Raw genomic sequence first — 8,770 nt, forward strand, 5'->3', positions numbered from 1 at the left:
CTCTCTCTCTCTCTCTCTCTCTCTCTCTCTCTCTCTCTCTCTCTCTCTCTCTCTCTCTTCGCCACTTTCAAGATTAGTGCTAATTATGATGAATGGACTAAAAGAAGACCGCGTTTATTGACCTAATTTTCAGATAACTGAGCATCGCCCCCGATTGCGATCTTTCATCCAATCTTGAGATATGCGGACGTTAGATCTCGCGAATATCGCTGCCTTTTTCTCCTTAGTGACGAACAGATGCTAATCGCGTGAATTACACGCGTTAATTCGGAACAAACGTAAATTATACGTAATCGTCATATTCGAGAAAAAATTCATTGCGTGCACGAACATGTGTGTGCGTGCGTTTGTGTGTGTGTGTGTGTGTGTGTGTGTGTGTGTGTACATGTACGTACTTTCAGAAGCGAAATAGTGTGAATAGTGAATAAATAATTCGCACGTTATACTAGCGCAATCCCCAAGATAAATCAACTCTCAAATACCGAAACGATTCTGCGAATTTATAGCGATATAGACTTTTTGCCATCGAATAACTCCAGAGATTTTTGTCATCGCGACTTTGTTTCCTGAGCGAGATCGGTTGCACATATTTCGGAGTTGAGTAAATAACAACAAAACACTCCCAATTGGCGAGACCGTAAGCGTATATCTCGATAACGACAACCGCATGCACACGGCGTACCACAAACTTTTAAATACATATCGAAATCTAACTCGCGTGTAGCTTCGTGTGCTCTTTGCAGCGCAATAAAGCTCTCCTATACATATAGACGTAGTAAATTAATTGAAGCGCTCTGCAGACGGTGAAGATAGTAAGGTTTCATTGAGCGATAATTGGTAGCAACAGTAAAATCGATCTCTCGAAAAATAAGATAAACTTTCCCACACTCGCGTGCCGTTTCCATCGGTATTATCTGAAACACGGCTTCTTGTCGGCGATCAGTTTACCACGGGGACGGTAAGGGTAAAAGCCGCGCGGCTGCACAGAGAGGGAGCCCAATTTCACTGACGGGGAAGAGGATGTACATCTCCGTGCGTCATTTCTACTGAAAAATATTTTACCGAAGGAGAAAGAGACTGTAAGTAGTAGTAGCGCAGAACGAGCAACAGAGCGAGGGGAGGAGAAGAGGAGGAGGAGGAGGAGGGAATGAAGAAGGGATGCGCTTCTTTGGGTGTACATCCTCGTGTCCAACTTCCATACAACGGGCAACCCCTCGCCGGTGCGCCGTGAGCCAACCCCGAGCAGCGTAAAGCTCCCTCTAAGCCAGTTTCTCGTGTTTCACAATCTCGAGTGAAACAATTGAGTGCATTCGCGCCGTCCCTGGAGAGAAAAGGCAAGTGGGCACCAGCCAGATAGAAACGTACAGGCCCTGCAAATCCACCGAGGTGGGTAGAAAGAGAGTTCTCGTTCAAAGCGGCCGGGGAAAGCGACACGGCGCTTCCCTCGCGCTTCCCTTTCGACACGGCCGGGGCTAAAAGCGCGACCCTTTTCTTTTCTGCATTTTTGCGACCGCGTCCCGAACGTCGTCTCGTCGGACATTTTCTGAACTAACGGCTCCACGATCCCTATCCGTCGGCCGGAAATCGACGGCGAGCTAGCCTCACCCGTATCCCGCGAGAACGTAGCGGAAACAAAGCGCGCGCTCTCAATCTACCCTCGCACCCAAGAGAAACACGCGGAGATGCTGCAACACGTTCTACGATTTATGCGTAGATTCTCTTGAAAGAGTGCACTCTACGTGATACCGACGTTAGTAAATTTCTCGCGGAGAATCTCCCGATGCGTCGTTTGTTTTCCCCCTGAATCGTCCATAACGAGTTTCGTTAAATCACACACAAATCTGTGTGTGATTCTTCAAAACTTCGTGCGTTTATCGCCACCGGGTTCCCGCCAGGTTGGTGCGCGAGATTTGTCGTTTTTCTGTGAAATTTTGACTCGCATATAGAAAATTACTGGTTTTAGAAATTAAGGTTCTCTTGGTCCACGTCGCGAACGCTCTTGACTAATGACGTCAGAAGCGAGGAAACGTATGCTCAAAATTCTTACGTGTCAAGTAAACATTTCAAGTAAACAGGTATTTACACGAAAGATACTTGAATTGAGAGTAAACATGGAAAATACTCCGAAAACTTCTTCCTTGACAATCAATAAATAGCCGCAAAATTAACGTGACATACAACCTATTTTCTCGTGATCTTATCACATGAATTTTGCATCTATTTATTGATTGTCAAGGGAAAAAGATAGTTATCGAGACATTTTACAAGTATGTTCAAATGATCTAAAGTATTCTTTCATCATAAATATCTGAAGTATTCTTTCATCATAATTTATTTGGAAATGGCACGCGAGAATCTTCAACATGTTATTTCTCACCCCTGACGTCACGATCCAACATGGCTGCGGCGAGTACCCAGGAACTCTTCTGTATTCAGGTGGCGTCCGCAATTGGGAACGTCACCTGCCGATCTCCGGAGATCGGACAGATTTTAAAGCTGAAATATTAATCGTTCGAGAAACGCCGACCGGAAGTTTCGCCGCTAATCATTGGGACGCCGTTTCTCGACATTTTTCGACCTCGTTATTTCAAGATGGTGCCGCGGACCGCGTTCTTTCTGTCGAAGGGGAGCCGTGGAATCCCGGCCAGACGGTCAAACGGTTTCGCCCACACTAGCCGTGCCGCGCTGAACGTGAAATATCCGCGCAGACGGAAGTTATAAATCACTCGGCAGCGGCACCGACCCAGAAACAGAGGCGGTAAGGGGATTCCGTTGACCATTCCGGCTCGAGGTCGCGACGTAATTTCATTTTATCTAGCAGTCGGCTATCTAACCGAAATTCTTCCGCCGCCTATCGGTACACGCCGGCTTGGTCGCCGACTACACGGTACCACGGAGTTGTCTCTTGCGCGCGCGCACCACACACACACACATACACACACACACACACACACACACACACCCATACAGACACACACCATGTACGGATAACACGGGGACGAAACAACCGACACGTTCCGCCCCGGCTATTTCGCCGTCTTCTTCGTTCTCTTATTCGCTTCGCTGCGCCCCTCGAGTGTACATACACACGTAGAGCGAGGGCGAGACAAAATGCGAGCGCAGATACGCGACGTAGCTTCTTCGAGGGGCCCGCGCGACGAAGCGAAGTGACATCGGGAAACGAGTGGTGTATGAAGAAAAAAAAAAAGGGGAGGGAATGTGTGCGAGAGAGCAAACGAACGACGCCGTGTCTTGCCGCTTCGATTTTGAGCCATTGACGACTCAAGAGGCAAGCCCGGCCGACGGCCCCGGCCTTCCTGCTGATTTTACTTGTCTTCTTTTTCGCGAGCACGCGTAAACGAGTTTGCGGCGCGCGGAGAGTAGCGATAATTCTGCGCAAGAGCGACACAGGAAACGATTCCGTGCGAACGAAGGAGACGCGAGCGACGGCCCCGCGTCCGCGACAGAGCACACCCGGGGGCGATTCATTTACGAGCCGATAAATACGGCAAAATGTTTTACGAGGTGCGGAATTACGAAAACGCCTCTGACGACGGCTGTCTTGATTCACGGTGAAAAAGTAGGTAAAGCGAGTCCGATGGCAAATCTCGAGGATGAAAACGCACATACAAGAGAAAAAGAAGAAAAAAAAACTACCGCCATTAAGGTTTTCTCGGTGCTGCGCCGCGGTCGTGATCCTCTTTACTGAAAATCGCGGTGACGGAAGACAAATACATAGAAGAGAGATCAAGAAATCGCGTGATTATCTTTAAGACGACGTTTCACCATTTTCTGCTTATTCCACTGGCCGGGAGAAGAAGTCACCGGGCGTTATCGATTCATCGCACTGGCAAAGTTTCGGCGGGATCTCAATTAACGAATCCTTAGTTGAACCGGCGTATTATTATTTCGCTGCGCGTAATTCTCCCGCCACGTGCCGTATCTTAATAATTTCGCAAGGTAGCACCTTCGAGCTAGCTCAGACTAGCGGCAAGTCGAGCTAACCACGGAAATCGTGGGAATTGGTGCGAATCGACGGAACGATAACGAGCGGCGGTATTTAAACACGACTCGTTCCTATTACGTTAAATAAAGAGGAAAGATGAGGTTTCGCGCTAAGCTATGTGCACTTAAAAATTCTTCTCACGAAGATTGTTTGAAATCAAGGCGGTGTTAAATTATGCATAGGCTCATCCCTTATTCGAACCCACTTCGCGCGCGTTCACCTCGACGCGGCGTACATACACCGCTGATACGTAGAATTATTGAGAGTAAGATTCTCCTCTAACACATGTTCCACCGGCGATATACATGCAAACGCTCCGGATAAAACTCTTTTTGACTCTTCCGCTTTGGTAACGCGCCATCGTTGCATTTATCGGGAGATTTATCCCTTCGTCAACCTTCGACATTTGAATTTGTCTATTTTAACTCTTACGATCTGGGAAGTCGCCACCACGGTGATGCGGCGGGGGTTTCATACTTTTTATCTTCAACCCACCTCTCTCTATGACGTTTATGGAAAAGTTCTAGTTCAGGAGACTGCAAAAGAGAGTCGTCCGGAAAACCGCCCGGACTCTGTAAAGATTAATATTGCCAGCACGCGCAAAGTACGCGCAAGGACATTTTCAGCGATTGAATGAAATTTTTGTCGTGTCGGAAAAGATTTCCCGGTATTTTCCCTTTCTAAAATCGCATTCCCCGCGACCGCAACGGTTGCACGGTGCAGTAGAAGGGAAAAAAAGGGAACGAGAAAAAGGGAAAAAGCAAACGCGAAGGCAAAAACTGTTGTCGAAAAAATCGCAACACGAGCGTTCGAGACTCGCGGCAGCTCCACTGATGTTGCTTTTGCAGCTTGGCACCAAACGCGTTAAAAGTTCCACCGTTCGCACCTAGCGCAGGCACTCGATGTAGATAGTTTTGCAACCCGGAGGGCGAACATGTCGAAAGTTCCGACGCACTCTCTTACAAGCCTCACGGTAAGTCGATCATCGTTACACTGTCGATATCCAAGTGCCGATAAACGACAAGCGACGCCACGTTATCTGCGTTTTTCAATCTGCAACGTGAGCGAAAAGTAATCGCGGCTAACGCCAATTAATCCCGTCGATCTGAGAGTGTCCATCATACCTGTCGGTACGTGGAGGCGCCTCAGCAGCGCATTTCCACTTTGAAGAACGTATTACCGGCGTCTGACAACTCGGGCAAACCTATCGAGCTATCCACAAGATGATAGTTCAAATCGCCCGAAACCCTTCTCGCTATATTATTTAGTTTAGCACAAAAGTTTCGTCGTATTTGTTCAACAAGCTTGCAAACGAGATTATCAAGTTCCGAAGTGGGGATCATTTTCATAAATAAAATATACGAGGTACACTAATTTCTCCGGACACGTACCCAATGCTGGATAGTCTTATTGTTTTGATCTTTAAATAAACTCTCAATTATTGATCTCTCTTAATCATTAACACTCTGGAAAAAGCTGACTTTTCTTGCGACCAGCAACGATTGTTCACAATTTTAGTTGTGAAATCTTCTTTTGGAATTACAGAGTGCAGGCAAGAAGTTTAACTGCAATGCCGATCATAAGAAAAACCAGCTTTACTTCTAGAATGTCTGTGACTGAGAGGACATCAATAACTGAGTATTTTACTCTACGAATGTCTATATTTCTAACATATAATATACATATACTGTACATATATGTACACTGAAGAGAAAAAATATCTAAGAAATAAAAAATATTTATTCTGTGGTATTAATATATATTTATAAGATCTAACTTCTTTTATTTAAATGGAATAAACGCTTGCTTTCATAAAAAGCTAAGAAAATAAACATTAATTTTTTTATTATATATATAAATATATGTATATACAGGATGTCTCACAACCATCATAAGATATTTTAATATTCTGTAGATTTTAGTATTCTGAAGATAAAGTAGAGTAAAAAATCCTGATACAAAAATGTCGAGGCTTTAAATTATAACCGATCAAAGATTACCAGTAATAGAATTCGCGCGCTCAGGCCTATAGTTATATATAGCACGTACATGGTTTTATTATTTGTTATCGACTTCACAGTTAATATTGATTTTTACTACAGCTGATTCCTAAAAACATTAATAATTATTATTGTTAGAATTATTAAATTTAATAGTTTCATATTTGAGAAACAAGAATTTTATGTGTTTTTTACATGAAAAGTAATCATGGAAAATACGATTTATACGATTTCACACCTCGTAAAATGTGAAAAATATAAAAATAATAATAAATTATTTTCTATGATTATTTTTCATATCAAAAATGCAAAAATCCTTGTTTTAAGTGTAGAACTATTAAATTTAATAATTCTAATAATAACAATAATAATTATTAATATTTTCAGGAATTAGCTGTGTAGTAAAAATTAATATTAATTATGAAGTCGATAACAAATGATAAAACGATGTGCGTACTGTATAACTACGGGTTTGAGCGTGCAAATTCTACGCGATATCACTGGTAATCTTTGATCGGTTATAATTCAAAAACTATTGTAGCCTCAATATTTTTGTATTAGGATTTTTTACATTATTTTATCTTCAGAATATGTTATTAAAATATTTTACGGTGATTGTGAGACACCTTGTATAATTTATGCTGAAAATAAAATATTCATATATTTGAAGGAAACAGAAATGTCCAGAATTACGTTCAATGTTCAGACATTGGTTCAGACTTTTATTTTAATTTCAAAATTCGGTGGTTTTTTCAAAACATTAAACACGGGTGAGATCTTTTTATTTCTTTTTTAATAGTCCAAAATTGTCCACGAGTCCAGATTTAATGGTAAGATAATAAATCTGTTATCAACTTAATAATTAAATCAACTGTCGTATTCTAAATGCAGAATGCATTCGTACACGGCAAAGGTATAACTACGTGCGTACATTTATAAATATAGTATCACAGAAAAAAAATGCAAACACACACACAACACATTCACCCGCCGCGTGTACGTAACTCATATGCATATGTCGTAGTACATCGCAGTGGGTTTCAACTCTACTTCACTAGCGTAAAACAAACCTCGCGGAATTGCGAAACCAAGCAGCTCCGTGTCATCTTTGAAACTGACTGCCTGGTACGTGCGACGAAAATTCATGCAGAGCGGAGTAGCTATAGCCGCCGCGTCTCTGGCGAACAAGCTAGCGAGGAGAATTCAGGTAGATAGCACGGTGAAACTTCCGGTCAGAAGTTACGCCCGTCGCCGGGACTTCGCGGAAACTTGCTCTCACCTTGAGAAGTGGAGAGAGAATCGTGAGGATGAGCGAAAGTAAGAAAGGGAGATTACAGTCCGAGCAACGAAGTGGCCGCGGTTCGATAAATAGTCTACCATTAATACAGTCGCTCTGGATAAATTTGAACAGCGCCAGCTTTGTCTACCTGCAAGTTGCATGACGACCCGCACATTGAAATTTCACGTGTACGACCAACTACTCGAGCCTCAGGCGCTCGAATAAATGCACGATGATTTGTATCTTTCAACTGGCTTCGATACGCGCGCGTCGGCTTAAACGCTTCCACTCGTAATTCATTCCGCGGGAACCTATCTATTCCTGTGGCAATTGCTTCAGAAAGAAGACTGCCAATTTTGAAGAATGTTTCGACCCAATTTTAGAAAAACGGAATATGATTCAAATTGGAGTCTCCGATAGGTTTGACCAAAATTCCTCAATATTATTTTTTGCACTCGGAGAGAAAAAGTATTTAAAACATTAATATTTATTCGTTGTGGTTACTAATAACATATTTATTTGCACTAATATATACTTTTACACTGAGAGAAAATATGTTTGAAATGAGAAAATATATATTTTCGTAAAACCGTTGTTCTTCATGAAAACAATTGTTTATTCTATTCAAATAAAAGAATTTAGATTTAAGTTAATATGTTATTGATACACACCAAATAAATATGTTTTATTTCTCAGATATTTTTTCCCTCAGTGCAGCGTATATCTAAATTTTCATTACAGAATCAAGGTATATCTGATATAGACAAATTTTTTTGGTGGTACTCTATTAGACTCATAAAGTTTCTATTGAAAAGGAAAAGCGCGCTAAAAACGGAACACAATGATGAAAAAACGATTTTCGACAAAATATTGTGTAAAGCATTCACGATATTTTAAAATACTCGAGACTAATATTAGTAGTAGTATCAGTGTATATTAATAGTAATATCAGTAGTACTATCAGCAGTATTATCAATAGTAGTGTTATCAAGTAGTTTTTGACACGAGTATTTGGATATCTACTCTCTCCCTCTTTTTCTCGCTATTCGAAGTCGTAAATATTACTTAAATAATAATTATTAATTTTAACAACAAGCGATTATTTTTTCTTCTAAGATATTACAATTTTCTCCTAAGATATTATCTACACTGCCTAAATAAGTGTCTAAAAGACGCTTTCACTTTTTGGAAATGGTTTTTCAAATGTGCTTTACACACTCGTGTTATTTGGGTTATCACAACTCGCTTTAGCAATCACGAAATTGTCTCTTAAGTACATAATATGATATTGTGGTGCTTTAACTTCCGTTTACGCTCTCTTCTAGTCACGCTCTATAAATTGTATGTGACTTGCCCAAGTTAGCATTCTAATAATTCTCCCGCGCTGGTAACTGCGATATTTCTGTATATCTTGAAAATTCGTGCCGCGCGACGGAGAATAGTAATGCACCCTGAGGCTAATTACAAAAAAGCCAGAGACGATGG

This window comes from Odontomachus brunneus, unplaced genomic scaffold, assembly GCF_010583005.1.
Source record: "Odontomachus brunneus isolate Ranch 3 - 2012 unplaced genomic scaffold, Obru_v1 Obru_scaffold_010, whole genome shotgun sequence".
Taxonomy (NCBI): domain Eukaryota; kingdom Metazoa; phylum Arthropoda; class Insecta; order Hymenoptera; family Formicidae; genus Odontomachus; species Odontomachus brunneus.